We start from the raw sequence: 16,756 nt of genomic DNA, 5'->3' as shown, positions 1-16,756 counted from the left end.
ATATATGGTTATGGGGAGGTAGTTAATGTCTAATCTGGACAAGGGACGGACAGGTCCTGTGGGATCCATGCCTGGTTCATTTTTATGAACGTCAGCTTGTCCACATTGGCTGTAGACAGGCGGCTGCGTTTGTCTGTAATGACGCCCCCTGCCGTGCTGAATACACGTTCAGACAAAACGCTGGCTGCCGGGCAGGCCAGCACCTCCAAGGCATAAAAGGCTAGCTCTGGCCACGTGGACAATTTAGAGACCCAGAAGTTGAATGGGGCCGAACCATCAGTCAGTACGTGGAGGGGTGTGCACACGTACTGTTCCACCATGTTAGTGAAATGTTGCCTCCTGCTAACACGTTGCGTATCAGGTGGTGGTGCAGTTAGCTGTGGCGTGTTGACAAAAGTTTTCCACATCTCTGCCATGCTAACCCTGCCCTCAGAGGAGCTGGCCGTGACACAGCTGCCTTGGCGACCTCTTGCTCCTCCTCTGCCTTGGCCTTGGGCTTCCACTTGTTCCCCTGTGACATTTGGGAATGCTCTCAGTAGCGCGTCTACCAACGTGCGCTTGTACTCGCGCATCTTCCTATCACGCTCCAGTGCAGGAAGTAAGGTGGGCACATTGTCTTTGTAGCGTGGATCCAGCAGGGTGGCAACCCAGTAGTCCGCACAGGTTAAAATGTGGGCAACTCTGCTGTCGTTGCGCAGGCACTGCAGCATGTAGTCGCTCATGTGTGCCAGGCTGCCCAGGGGTAAGGACAAGCTGTCCTCTGTGGGAGGCGTATCGTCATCGTCCTGCCTTTCCCCCCAGCCACGCACCAGTGATGGACCCGAGCTGCGTTGGGTGCCACCCCGCTGTGACCATGCTTCATCCTCATCCTCCTCCACCTCCTCCTCATCCTCGTCCTCCTCGTCCTCCAGTAGTGGGCCCTGGCTGGCCACATTTGTACCTGGCCTCTGCTGTTGCCAAAAACCTCCCTCTGAGTCACTTCGAAGAGACTGGCCTGAAAGTGCTAAAAATGACCCCTCTTCCTCCTCCTCCTCCTCCTCCTGGGCCACCTCCTCTTCCATCATCGCCCTAAGTGTTTTCTCAAGGAGACATAGAAGTGGTATTGTAACGCTGATAACGGTGTCATCGCCACTGGCCATGTTGGTGGAGTACTCGAAACAGCGCAACAGGGCACACAGGTCTCGCATGGAGGCCCAGTCATTGGTGGTGAAGTGGTGCTGTTCTGTAGTGCGACTGACCCGTGCGTGCTGCAGCTGAAACTCCACTATGGCCTGCTGCTGCTCGCACAGTCTGTCCAGCATGTGCAAGGTGGAGTTCCACCTGGTGGGCACGTCGCATATGAGGCGGTGAGCGGGAAGGCCGAAGTTACGCTGTAGCGCAGACAGGCGAGCAGCAGCAGGATGTGAACGCCGGAAGCGCGAACAGACGGCCCGCACTTTATGCAGCAGCTCTGACATGTCGGGGTAGTTGTGAATGAACTTCTGCACCACCAAATTCAGCACATGCGCCAAGCAAGGGATGTGCGTCAAATTGGCTAGTCCCAGAGCTGCAACGAGATTTCGCCCATTATCACACACCACCAGGCCGGGCTTGAGGCTCACCGGCAGCAACCACTCGTCGGTCTGTTGTTCTATACCCCGCCACAACTCCTGTGCGGTGTGGGGCCTGTCCCCCAAACATATGAGTTTCAGAATGGCCTGCTGACGTTTACCCCGGGCTGTGCTGAAGTTGGTGGTGAAGGTGTGTGGCTGACTGGATGAGCAGGTGGAAGAAGAGGAGGAGGAAGCCGAGAAGGAGGAGGTGGCAACAGGAGGCAAAGAATGTTGCCCTGCGATCCTTGGCGGCGGAAGGACGTGCGCCAAACAGCTCTCCGCCTGGGGCCCAGCTGCCACTACATTTACCCAGTGTGCAGTTAGGGAGATATAGCGTCCCTGGCCGTGCTTACTGGTCCACGTATCTGTGGTTAGGTGGACCTTGCCACAGATGGCGTTGCGCAGTGCACACTTGATTTTATCGGATACTTGGTTGTGCAGGGAAGGCACGGCTCTCTTGGAGAAGTAGTGCCGGCTGGGAACAACATACTGTGGGACAGCAAGCGACATGAGCTGTTTGAAGCTGTCTGTGTCCACCAGCCTAAATGACAGCATTTCATAGGCCAGTAGTTTAGAAATGCTGGCATTCAGGGCCAGGGATCGAGGGTGGCTAGGTGGGAATTTACGCTTTCTATCAAATGTTTGTGAGATGGAGAGCTGAACGCTGGCGTGTGACATGGTTGAGACGCTTGGTGACGGAGGTGGTGGTGGTGGTGTTGGTGGTACATCCCCTGTTTGCTGGGCGGCAGGTGCCAACGTTCCTCCAGAGGCGGAGGAAGAGGCCGAGGCGGCAGCAGCAGAATAGGCCGAGGCGGCAGCAGCAGAAGAGGTAGCAGGGGGAGCCTGAGTGACTTCCTTGGTTTTAAGGTGTTTACTCCACTGCAGTTCATGCTTTGCATGCAGGTGCCTGGTCATGCAGGTTGTGCTCAGGTTCAGAACGTTAATGCCTCGCTTCAGGCTCTGATGGCACAGCGTGCAAACCACTCGGGTCTTGTCGTCAGCACATTGTTTGAAGAAGTGCCATGCCAGGGAACTCCTTGAAGCTGCCTTTGGGGTGCTCGGTCCCAGATGGCGGCGGTCAGTAGCAGGCGGAGTCTCTTGGCGGCGGGTGTTCTGCTTTTGCCCACTGCTCCCTCTTTTGCTACGCTGTTGGCTCGGTCTCACCACTGCCTCTTCCTCCGAACTGTGAAAGTCAGTGGCACGACCTTCATTCCATGTGGGGTCTAGGACCTCATCGTCCCCTGCATCGTCTTCCACCCAGTCTTGATCCCTGACCTCCTGTTCAGTCTGCACACTGCAGAAAGACGCAGCAGTTGGCACCTGTGTTTCGTCATCATCAGAGACATGCTGAGGTGGTATTCCCATGTCCTCATCATCAGGAAACATAAGTGGTTGTGCGTCAGTGCATTCTATGTCTTTCACCGCTGGGGAAGGGCTAGGTGGATGCCCTTGGGAAACCCTGCCAGCGGAGTCTTCAAACAGCATAAGAGACTGCTGCATAACTTGAGGCTGAGACAGTTTCCCTGGTATGCATGGGGGTGATGTGACAGACTGATGGGGTTGGTTTTCAGGCGCCATCTGTGCGCTTTCTGCAGAAGACTGGGTGGGAGATAATGTGAACGTGCTGGATCCACTGTCGGCCACCCAATTGACTAATGCCTGTACCTGCTCAGGCCTTACCATCCTTAGAACGGCATTGGGCCCCACCATATATCGCTGTAAATTCTGGCGGCTACTGGGACCTGAGGTAGTTGGTACACTAGGACGTGTGGATGTGGCAGAACGGCCACGTCCTCTCCCAGCACCAGAGGGTCCACTAACACCACCACGACCATGTCCACGTCCGCGTCCCTTACTAGATGTTTTTCTCATTGTTATGGTTCACCACAACAACAAATATATTATTTGGCCCAATGTATTGTATTCAAATTCAGCGGGATATAAATTTGAGGCCTAGTATTTAGGCGCTGGGTGACCGGTATGGATTTAGTGACAGAATTAGACTTGGAAATGCACAGAAGCGTGTGTGTGAAGTTATTCTGAATGACCCTATGTGCACCTTCAATATGATCTACCCTTTTAGGGATAGATTTCAAATAGCTCTGATATAGCAGAAACGACTAAATTATGAAATTGCTAAATTGGGAATTGTATTTCAACCCAGAACAAAAAATGTGCTTTGACGGACACTAAATAACTTTCCCAGCCACAACAGGACAGCGGTAACGAGAGATTTAGCGGGATATAAATTTGAGGCCTAGTATTTAGGCGCTGGGTGACAGGTATGGGTTTAGTGACAGAATTAGATTTGGAAATGCACAGTAGCGGGTGTGTGAAGTTATTCTGAATGACCCTATGTGCACCTTGAATATTATATACCCTTTTAGGGATAGATTTCAAATAGCTCTGATATAGCAGAAACCACTAAATTATGAAATTGCTAAATTGGGAATTGTATTTCAACCCAGAACAAGAAATGTGCTTGAACGGACACTAAATAACTCGCCCAGCTACAGCACTAGGGACAGATTTAGCGGGATATAAATTTGAGGCCTAGTATTTAGGCGCTGGGTGACAGGTATGGGTTTAGTGCCAGAATTAGACTTGGAAATACACAGTAGCGGGTGTGTGTGAAGTTATTCTGAATGACCCAATGTGCACCTTGAATATTATATACCCTTTTAGGGATAGATTTTAAATAGCTCTGATATAGCAGAAACCACTAAATTATGAAATTGCTAAATTGGGAATTGTATTTCAACCCAGAACAAGAAATGTGCTTGAACGGACACTAAATAACTCGCCCAGCTACAGCACTAAGGACAGATTTAGCGGGATATAAATTTGAGGCCTAGTATTTAGGCGCTGGGTGACAGGTATGGGTTTAGTGACAGAATTAGATTTGGAAATGCACAGTAGCGGGTGTGTGAAGTTATTCTGAATGACCCTATGTGCACCTTGAATATTATATACCCTTTTAGGGATAGATTTCAAATAGCTCTGATATAGCAGAAACCACTAAATTATGAAATTGCTAAATTGGGAATTGTATTTCAACCCAGAACAAGAAATGTGCTTGAACGGACACTAAATAACTCGCCCAGCTACAGCACTAGGGACAGATTTAGCGGGATATAAATTTGAGGCCTAGTATTTAGGCGCTGGGTGACAGGTATGGGTTTAGTGCCAGAATTAGACTTGGAAATACACAGTAGCGGGTGTGTGTGAAGTTATTCTGAATGACCCAATGTGCACCTTGAATATTATATACCCTTTTAGGGATAGATTTCAAATAGCTCTGATATAGCAGAAACCACTAAATTATGAAATTGCTAAATTGGGAATTGTATTTCAACCCAGAACAAGAAATGTGCTTGAACGGACACTAAATAACTCGCCCAGCTACAGCACTAGGGACAGATTTAGCTGGATATAAATTTGAGGCCTAGTATTTAGGCGCTGGGTGACAGGTATGGGTTTAGTGCCAGAATTAGACTTGGAAATACACAGTAGCGGGTGTGTGTGAAGTTATTCTGAATGACCCAATGTGCACCTTGAATATTATATACCCTTTTAGGGATAGATTTCAAATAGCTCTGATATAGCAGAAACCACTAAATTATGAAATTGCTAAATTGGGAATTGTATTTCAACCCAGAACAAGAAATGTGCTTGAACGGACACTAAATAACTCGCCCAGCTACAGCACTAGGGACAGATTTAGCGGGATATAAATTTGAGGCCTAGTATTTAGGCGCTGGGTGACAGGTATGGGTTTAGTGCCAGAATTAGACTTGGAAATACACAGTAGCGGGTGTGTGTGAAGTTATTCTGAATGACCCAATGTGCACCTTGAATATTATATACCCTTTTAGGGATAGATTTCAAATAGCTCTGATATAGCAGAAACCACTAAATTATGAAATTGCTAAATTGGGAATTGTATTTCAACCCAGAACAAGAAATGTGCTTGAACGGACACTAAATAACTCGCCCAGCTACAGCACTAAGGACAGATTTAGCGGGATATAAATTTGAGGCCTAGTATTTAGGCGCTGGGTGACAGGTATGGGTTTAGTGCCAGAATTAGACTTGGAAATACACAGTAGCGGGTGTGTGTGAAGTTATTCTGAATGACCCAATGTGCACCTTGAATATTATATACCCTTTTAGGGATAGATTTCAAATAGCTCTGATATAGCAGAAACCACTAAATTATGAAATTGCTAAATTGGGAATTGTATTTCAACCCAGAACAAGAAATGTGCTTGAACGGACACTAAATAACTCGCCCAGCTACAGCACTAGGGACAGATTTAGCGGGATATAAATTTGAGGCCTAGTATTTAGGCGCTGGGTGACAGGTATGGGTTTAGTGCCAGAATTAGACTTGGAAATACACAGTAGCGGGTGTGTGTGAAGTTATTCTGAATGACCCAATGTGCACCTTGAATATTATATACCCTTTTAGGGATAGATTTCAAATAGCTCTGATATAGCAGAAACCACTAAATTATGAAATTGCTAAATTGGGAATTGTATTTCAACCCAGAACAAGAAATGTGCTTGAACGGACACTAAATAACTCGCCCAGCTACAGCACTAAGGACAGATTTAGCGGGATATAAATTTGAGGCCTAGTATTTAGGCGCTGGGTGACAGGTATGGGTTTAGTGCCAGAATTAGACTTGGAAATACACAGTAGCGGGTGTGTGTGAAGTTATTCTGAATGACCCAATGTGCACCTTGAATATTATATACCCTTTTAGGGATAGATTTCAAATAGCTCTGATATAGCAGAAACCACTAAATTATGAAATTGCTAAATTGGGAATTGTATTTCAACCCAGAACAAGAAATGTGCTTGAACGGACACTAAATAACTCGCCCAGCTACAGCACTAAGGACAGATTTAGCGGGATATAAATTTGAGGCCTAGTATTTAGGCGCTGGGTGACCGGTATGGATTTAGTGACAGAATTAGACTGGGATATGGCCAAAAAATAAACAGACTATTGCTGGTTAAATGCACTTGGTGTGACAGCTTCACCCTGATGTAGGCTTTAGCCAAAAAACAACCACACCATTGAGGGTTAAATGCACTTGGTGACAGGCGCAGCTTGCCCCTGATTTAGTATATGGCCAAAAAATGAACAGACTATTGCTGGTTAAATGCACTTGGTGTGACAGCTTCACCCTGATGTAGGCTTTAGCCAAAAAACAACCACACCATTGAGGGTTAAATGCACTTGGTGACAGGCGCAGCTTGCCCCTGATTTTGTATATGGCCAAAAAATGAACAGACTATTGCTGGTTAAATGCACTTGGTGTGACAGCTTCACCCTGATGTAGGCTTTAGCCAAAAAACAACCACACCATTGAGGGTTAAATGCACTTGGTCGCAGCTTGTGCTGGCGCACCACAAGACACAAAATGGCCGCCGATCACCCCAGAAAAATGTGACTGACAAACGGTCTGGGCAGCCTAAAAACAGTGAGCAATTGAGGATCAGCAGCTCAATGATCCACAGCTGCAGATCGATCAGTTAATCAAGTCCTTTGGAGGAGTTAATCTGCCTAATCTCGCCCTACTGTCGCAGCCGCAACCTCTCCCTACGCTAATCAGAGCAGAGTGACGGGCGGCGCTATGTGACTCCAGCTTAAATAGAGGCTGGGTCACATGGTGCTCTGGCCAATCACAGCCATGCCAATAGTAGGCATGGCTGTGATGGCCTCTTGGGGCAAGTAGTATGACGCTTGTTGATTGGCTGCTTTGCAGCCTTTCAAAAAGCGCCAAGAAAGCGTCACAAAAGCGCGAAGAAAGCGACGAACACCGAACCCGAACCCGGACTTTTACGAAAATGTCCGGGTTCGGGTCCGTGTCACGGACACCCCAAAATTCGGTACGAACCCGAACTATACAGTTCGAGTTCGCTCATCCCTAGTTCTAAGTCAACTGTCTAAAATTAATACAAATAAGTCACAGGGGCCTGATGGGATACACCCAAAGCTATTAAAAGAGCTCAGCGGTGAACTAGCAAAACCATTAACAGATTTATTTAACCAATCACTGGCAACAGGAGTAGTCCCAGAAGATTGGAAATTAGCAAATGTTATGCCCATTCACAAGAAAGGTAGTAGGGAGGAATCGGGCAACTATAGGCCAGTAAGCCTGACATCAATAGTGGGTAAATTAATGGAAACCATACTTAAGGAGAGGATTGTGGACCATCTAAAATCCCATGGATTGAAAGATGAAAAACAGCATGGGCTTACTTCAGGGAGATCATGTCAAACTAATCTTATTGATTTTTTTGATTGGGTGACTAAAATAATAGATGGAGGAGGTGCAGTAGACATCGCTTATCTAGACTTTAGTAAGGCTTTTGATACTGTCCCACATAGAAGGCTTATCAATAAAGTGCAGTCATTGGGCTTGGACTCCCATATTGTTGAATGGATTAGGCAGTGGCTGAGGGACAGGCAACAGAGGGTTGTAGTCAATGGAGTATATTCAGACCAAGGTCTTGTTACCAGTGGGGTACCTCAGGGATCTGTACTGGGACCCATATTGTTTAATATCTTTATCAGCGAAATTGCAGAAGGTCTCAATGGTAAGGTGTGTCTTTTTGCGGATGATACAAAGATTTGTAACAGGGTTGATATTCCTGGAGGAATACACCAAATGGAAAAGGACTTAGGAAAACTAGAAGAATGGTCAAAAATCTGGCAACTAAAATTTAATGTTGATAAATGCAAGATAATGCACCTGGGACGCAAAAACCCAAGAGCAGAATATAAAATCACTGATACAGTCCTAACCTCAGTATCCGAGGAAAGGGATTTAGGGATCATTATTTCAGAAGACTTAAAGGTAGGCAGACAATGTCACAGAGCAGCAGGAAATGCTAGCAGAATGCTTGGGTGTATAGCAAGAGGAATTACCAGTAGAAAGAGGGAGGTGCTCATGCCGCTCTACAGAGCACTAGTGAGACCTCATTTGGAGTATTGTGCTCAGTACTGGAGACCATATCTCCAGAAGGATATTGATACTTTGGAGAGAGTTCAGAGAAGAGCTACCAAACTGGTACATGGATTGCAGGATAAAACTTACCAGGAAAGATTAAAGGACCTTAACATGTATAGCTTGGAAGAAATACGAGACAGAGGGAATATGATAGAAACTTTTAAATACATAAAGGGAATCAACAAGGTAAAAGAGGAAAGAATATTTAAAAGAAGAAAAACTGCTACAAGAGGACATAGTTTTAAATTAGAGGGGCAAAGGTTTAAAAGTAATATCAGGAAGTATTATTTTACTGAGAGAGCAGTGGATGCATGGAATAGCCTTCCTGCAGAAGTGGCAGCTGCAAATACAGTGGAGGAGTTTAAGCATGCATGGGATAGGCATAAGGCCATCCTTTATATAAGATAGGGCCAGGGGCTATCCATAGTATTCAGTATATTGGGCAGACTAGATGGGCCAAATGGTTCTTATCTGCCGACACATTCTATGTTTCTATGTTTCTAAGAAAAAAGTATTTGCCGTTGTGTGGTGAAGTGAGAAAATTACAGCCCTTTTTGGCGTGTATTAGTGGCAAAAAAATATATATTTGCCGTTCAGTGGTATAGTTATATGTTCTTAAGCCTTTTGTGGCATGTATAAGTGAAAAAAATAAGGGCCTATTTGCCGTTGCGTGGTGAAGTGAGAAAATTGCAGACTTGTTTTAATTTACTTTTTATTTATTTGATCTAACAGTATGTCAGACAGAGAAGTGCCAGGCACTGCACAGGGGAGTGGCAGAGGCCTAATTGTTTCTGGCATAGGCACAGGTCGCAGCAGAGTAAGGGGGCGTGGCAGCAGGAATCGCAGCGAGAGGCCTGAGCTCCCGGTGTCATCTAGCAGTCGTGTCTTGATCAGAAACCCAGCATGAATGGTTGACTCGGTCATCCACTTCATCCCAAGTGACATCAAATACCCCCAGTCGGTGGGTTCGTCAGACACAACCCTTAGTTGGCATGTTCCAGGAGCAGGCCCTGTGCCCTCACTTGTCCTCAACCTGCCTCTGTCCTTTTCTCTTCTTTCAGCCAGAGAAGTATTATATGCTGTGGGCTCAGCTCCACTATAGAGTGAGGATGAGCTACTAGAGGACAGTCAGAAGCTACTGGCCAACCAAGATGTGGAGGAGACATCCGCTGCTTCCTCCGGTAGGCGGGCAAGTAGTGATGAGGAGAATGGTGTGGGAGCTAATGTTGCGAGCCTTCAGGCTCCTGAACCAGCGACCGTTGAGGAGGACATCGGTGATATGCAGACAGTACTTGATGATGATTTAGCAGATCACGCTTGGGAGCCGGGTGAATTAGGGGTTTCATCATCATCTCGAGAAGAGGGTAGCAGCATGCCCTTGAGGCAGCAGCATAGCCAGCAAGTCGCTAGCATGGCTGTGAGTCAGCAGGGTCGCAGCAGTGGGAGGTCAACAGCCAAGCATGCCCAGGGTAGAACACCCGCTTCGCAGGAGCCTACATTCCCAGAAAGTAGTAGTGCAGGGATTGAACAGTATGTGTGCACTTATCCAGTGGCGCAGAAGCTAAATGTGCTCCTGGCTAATTTGCTGGTGCTGCAGTCTCTCTCTTTCCAAGTGGTGGACTCTGCACCTTTTAGAGAACTGATGACTTGTGCCGAGCCGAGGTGGAGAGTCCCACGCCATCATTTCTTTGCCAAAAGGGCAGTACCAGCCCTGCACACATATGTAGAACAGAAGGTGGGCCAGTCCTTGAGCCTGTTGGTGTCTGCCAAAGTGCACGGCAATGCCGACGTGTGGAGCTGTAACTACAGTCAGGGGCAATACATGTCCTTTATGGCCCACTGGGTGAATGTGGCTCCTGCACAGCCACACCAGAAACTTGGCCAGGTGACGCCGCTTCCGCCTCCAAGTTCTCACGCTGTTGGTCCTGCAACAATGTCCACCTCTGCCTCCTCATCCTCCAGCTTGTGGGACAATTCACAGTCCCCCCCCCATCATACCACATGTGCACGCTATTCTGCCCCTAGTTTGCCTGGGTGAACGGATTTACACAGGGGAGGAACTGCTCCATGTCCTTCATCAAGAAATCAAATCCTGGCTTTCTCAGCGACAACTCAAAATCGGAAGCACGGGGACCGACAACGGGAAAAACATGGTGTTGGCGCTGCGTCAAGGAGGGATGAGCCATGCACCCTGCATGGCACATGTGTTTAATCTGGTTGTCAAGCAGTTGAAGTCTTCCACCCATCTGCAAGACATCCTAAAAATAGCCTGGAAACTTTGCATGCACTTCATCCACTCTTACACTGCAAAGCACACGCTCCTTGAGCTGTAGCGGCAGAACAGCATCCCCCAACATAGGCCGAGATGCGACGTTTCCAAGTGTTTGAATTCTGCCCTCCATATGTTGGACCGACTATGCGAACAGAGAAAGGCCATAAACAATTTCTTGATAATCCAAGCCGACATGAGTACTACCCTGTGTAACTTCGATGTCAGCCAGTGGCAGCTCATGTGTGATACCTGCCGTTTGCTCAGGCCATGTAATTTGTCAGTTGCCAGGACTACGGGATGAGCAATGTCATTCCACTGCTTCATGTCCTGGAACAGATGCTGGTAAATCTGGCTGGTCAGGGGACTGAAGATATGATGGCTAGTTCTCACAGCCACATGAGCCCTGTGGGGGCTGAACTGGAGGATGAGGAGGACATCGGAGCACAAGCAATGTGTAGCAAAATGGGTGTTTTTTTCTACAGAGGTGACAGGAGAGGAGGAGCAAGAGCAGCCAGAGGAGCTACAGGGCAATGAGGAAGATGAGGCAGAGGACCCAGACACACCATGGCAGTATGCAACGGAGATGGAGGCAGGGAGTGCCTCAGAGTCACTTGCACAAATGGCCGTATGCATGCTCACTTGCTTGCGTAGTGACAATCAAATTGTCAGCATTTGGCAGAGGGATGACTTCTGGCTCTCCTCCTTGTTGGTCTAAAATGGGGGCCTTTTTACACCCGCTGAGAGGGAGGACAAACTAAACTACTATAGAGACATCCTATGTAGTCAGTTGACTGCTGCCTATCTGGGCCATCGTCCATCCTATTGTAGGTCTGACCGGGGGGATCTCTGCACTTACGTTCCTCTTCCATGGCTGCTGTGGCAGGGTGGGGGGTAGGAGCAGTTCCAGCTCCATCAGCAGCGATTTGAGTCTAGAGTCACTTATGAGCAGCTTTCTTCACCCGCCTAGTGAAGAAATTAGTCACCAGCAGCAGTAGCAGCTAGACCTGGAGCAGGACCTGAACCAGCAGGTGGTGGCATACTTGGACAGCACCCTGCCACCCCATATTGAAGATTTGCTGGACTACTGGGCAGCCAAACTGGATATGTGGCCACAACTGGCAGAGTTTTCCCTGGAAAAGCTATGCTGCCCAGCAAGTAGTGTGGCATCAGAGCGGGTGTTTAATTTGGCTGGGACCATATTTGCCCCAAGAAGAATTCACCTGTCCACCCAAAATGTGAAGAGACTGACCTTTGTCAAGATGAAACAGGCGTGGATCAGCCAGGATTTCCACCCACCAATGCCTAAAGATTCAGACTAGAACATCCATGGTGCCACACCAACACTTTGTCAAAAAGAGACTGGTTTCTTCTGGCTACCTGTCTCAGCTACTATTATGATGCTGCCACCCACCTGATGCCACACATCTGATGCCAAGTGCTCCTTCCTTTACCCACCATCTTCAGCTGGTACTGGTATTGCCACCCACCTCCCCACTCTGTCACCGGGTCACTCTGTGGTCTCCTGATGCTGCTGCCAACTCCACACTGTCACTTTGCTACTCTGTGGTCTCCTAATGCTGCTGCCACCTCCACACTATGTCACCTTGCCACTCTGTGGCCTCCTGATGCTGCTGCTGCCACCTCCACACTGTCATTGTGCCACTCTGTTGCCTCCTCCTGATGCTGCTGCCACCTCCAGACTCTGTCATTGGGCCACTATCTGGTCTCCTGATGCTGCTTCTACCTCACCACTATGTAATAGAGCCACTCTGTGTACTTCTCATGCTGTTCACACCCTCCCCTATTTATGACTGGGCCACTATTTTGCTTTTCGGCCCGGCTGACATCATCATTTATTTGACCCTTCTTCTGATCTGTCAAAAGGAAGGAAAAATGAGAAGCACATCGGATACTGTCTATATAACAGCTGTAAGGCCTGCATGACATGGTCTCTATTGCATCAGAATTGGCTTATGATTTGGTAGCCAAAAGCAGGAGTGGGTACAAAACACAGAAAACATACAAACATTCCATTCACGTGTCATCTCTGTTTTGGCTCCACTCCTGTGTTTTGGGGCTTTAGCAATACTAATAGATTGCTGACCAAATGCTGACTGAGTGAAGGCAGATGCTCCACAGACAGGATTCGTTTTTTGTGGGTTATTGTTCTGACGGATCAGAGGAAGGGCAAAATAATCAGTAACGTTAACACAAACTTACTGCTGACACCCACTCTACTTGTATAAGTGTTTAATAGAACAGGTTCTGTAGACATCTATGTGGAATCAGCTGCCGATGGTGTAAAAGTAGTGCACTTCTTCTTGACGCTAACTTTGACCTGTAAGACTGAGTTCATACAATGTTCATTTGTGTCCCTGTAACTGCCCAAATAAGTGATGTGTGCAGTGATTCTAAGAGCGAAGCCTGTTATCTGCATGTCATACTGACTCACAGTATGTTGTTTCTCTACCACAGCAGACTCCAAATGCGTGTTACCTACTGCAAGGCACAGTATTCTACACCAATATAAAGCAAGGAAATAGACGTTTTTAAAGCGATTCGCCATTTCAAAAAATCGGGGAACCGGTCGAATCAAATGTTTGAGGAATTCGCTTATCTCCAGTGGCTTTTATAGATGCCTAACACTGTCAGAATTGCCTCTCCCTGGCATAAAGCATACAACATTCAGGTCAGTGTAGGATCCAACTATAGTATATTCTATTTTTAAAGCTTTAGCCATATAGGCATAGTCCAAACTGAGGCAGCCACTCCTCTGTTGGCAGATGGGCCTGACACAATTTTGATAAAAAAATGTATGCATAAAACTTCAGATTTTGATATATAGTAAGTATAGCTGTAATGCAATTCAGAGTAATCCATGTTTCCAGTGTTTGCATGTGTCTTTGAGCTTGGAGCCAGGTGCTGCTACATATACTGTTGGCTTGCCTTTGGCATAATATAAGAGACATAAATAGGAGCAATATTGCAGTAACTAGGCAGGCTACTACAGGGAGTGCAGAATTATTAGGCAAGTTGTATTTTTGAGGATTCATTTTATTATTGAACAACAACCATGTTCTCAATGAACCTAAAAAACTCATAAATATCAAAGCTGAATATTTTTGGAAGTAGTTTTTAGTTTGTTTTTAGTTTTAGCTATTTTAGGGGGATATCTGTGTGTGCAGGTGACTATTACTGTGCATAATTATTAGGCAACTTAACAAAAAACAAATATATACCCATTTCAATTATTTATTTTTACCAGTGAAACCAATATAACATCTCAACATTCACAAATATACATTTCTGACATTCAAAAACAAAACAAAAACAAATCAGTGACCAATATAGCCACCTTTCTTTGCAAGGACACTCAAAAGCCTGCCATCCATGGATTCTGTCAGTGTTTTGATCTGTTCACCATCAACATTGCGTGCAGCAGCAACCACAGCCTCCCAGACACTGTTCAGAGAGGTGTACTGTTTTCCCTCCTTGTAAATCTCACATTTGATGATGGACCACAGGTTCTCAATGGGGTTCAGATCAGGTGAACAAGGAGGCCATGTCATTAGATTTTCTTCTTTTATACCCTTTCTTGCCAGCCACGGTGTGGAGTACTTGGACGCGTGTGGTGGAGCATTGTCCTGCATGAAAATCATGTTTTTCTTGAAGGATGCAGACTTCTTCCTGTACCACTGCTTGAAGAAGGTGTCTTCCAGAAACTGGCAGTAGGACTGGGAGTTGAGCTTGACTCCATCCTCAACCCGAAAAGGCCCCACAAGCTCATCTTTGATGATACCAGCCCAAACCAGTACACCTCCACCTTGCTGGCGTCTGAGTCGGACTGGATCTCTCTGCCCTTTACCAATCCAGCCACGGGCCCATCCATCTAGCCCATCAAGACTCACTCTCATTTCATCAGTCCATAAAACCTTAGAAAAATCCGTCTTTAGATATTTCTTGGCCCAGTCTTGACGTTTCAGCTTGTGTGTCTTGTTCAGTGGTGGTCGTCTTTCAGCCTTTCTTACCTTGGCCATGTCTCTGAGTATTGCACACCTTGTGCTTTTGGGCACTCCAGTGATGAAATATGGCCAAACTGGTGGCAAGTGGCATCTTGGCAGCTGCACGCTTGACTTTTCTCAGTTCATGGGCAGTTATTTTGCGCCTTGGTTTTTCCACACGCTTCTTGCGACCCTGTTGACTATTTTGAATGAAACGCTTGATTTTTCGATGATCACGCTTCAGAAGCTTTGCAATTTTAAGAGTGCTGCATCCCTCTGCAAGATATCTCACTATTTTTGACTTTTCTGAGCCTGTCAAGTCCTTCTTTTGACCCATTTTGCCAAAGGAAAGGAAGTTGCCTAATAATTATGCACACCTGATATAGGGTGTTGATGTCATTAGACCACACCCCTTCTCATTACAGAGATGCACATCACCTAATATGCTTAATTGGTAGTAAGCTTTCGAGCCTATACAGCTTGGAGTAAGACAACATGCAGAAAGAGGATGATGTGGTCAAAATACTCATTTGCCTAATAATTCTGCACTCCCTGTCTAGAGTGTAGTTCTTGTGCTTGGTTCTGGCATCACAGCTAGTAAAAAACAGCTGGTCCAGAGGGGCTTCGGAGTTTGACCCCTGCCAATCTGATATGGATAGATGATCAATAAGTAAGTTCTGGAAAAACCCTTTTAGGATTTGCATTTAAAGTGGCTCCGTCACTAAGATTAACCCTATTAAAATTGAATCATGCTGATTAAAACTATACTTTTCTTTTGTCTGTATGATAAATAGCTGCAGAGTTATCTACTTTTTATTTATAAGCAAATGAGAAATTAGATCACCAGGAGGCGGGGCTGAATCGTTTGAGCACTGCCTTGTAACACCCACTGTGCACTGCATACTCCCCTCCTCCCCTTGATAGACAGGGCTAAGCATGCTAAGCGCAGAGCTGTGTCCTAGCATGTATGTATCATATACTCCATGCACTATAGCTATACCACATTCAGATCTGCTCAGAAAGCTAATCTATATATCGCTGCTTTACTCACAGTCAGAATATATGATCATAAAGACACCAGTAATATGTGAATGCTGTGGTCTGTCATGCATGTAGAAGTACGAAGTTCAAATCCCCGGTGAGACATATGAACTTTTTTTCTGTTATTTTTTTTTCTCTTTTATTTAACCCATAATAAAAGGCTATACTATAATAAATATTTAGAGATGAGCGAACTTTAAAAAAAATTGATTCTGACGGTTTGTCAAATTTTCTAAAAGATTTGATCTGAATTGAACACTGTGCGTTGCAGAAACATGCATAGGTAGTCTGCTGTGGTAGTGAAATAATTACTTTGCATCTGTATGACTGGCAGTTGACAAACTTGACAAGCGGCACTCTTAGAATTGTATCAGACCGCAATTTCACTCCAGAATCAAGGAAGAATGGATGTACTTATATATACAGACGTGGACAAAATTGTTGGTACCCTTTGGTCAATGAAAGAAAAAGTCACAATGGTCACAGAAATAACTTTAATCTGACAAAAGTAATAATAAATTAAAATTCTATAAATGTTAACCAATGAAAGTCAGACATTGTTTTTCAACCATGCTTCAACAGAATTATGTAAAAAAATAAACTCATGAAACAGGCATGGACAAAAATGATGGTACCCCTAGAAAACACAGAACATAATGTGACCAAAGGGACATGTTAATTCAAGGTGTGTCCACTAATTAGCATCACAGGTGTCTACAACCTTGTAATCAGCCATTGGGCCTATATATATGGCTCCAGGTAATCACTGTGTTGTTTGGTGATATGGTGTGTACCACACTCGACATGGACCAGAGGAAGCAAAG

This window comes from Bufo gargarizans, chromosome 3 (genome assembly GCF_014858855.1).
Source record: "Bufo gargarizans isolate SCDJY-AF-19 chromosome 3, ASM1485885v1, whole genome shotgun sequence".
In the NCBI taxonomy this organism is placed as follows: domain Eukaryota; kingdom Metazoa; phylum Chordata; class Amphibia; order Anura; family Bufonidae; genus Bufo; species Bufo gargarizans.
Note: the sequence above shows the minus strand (reverse complement) of the source record.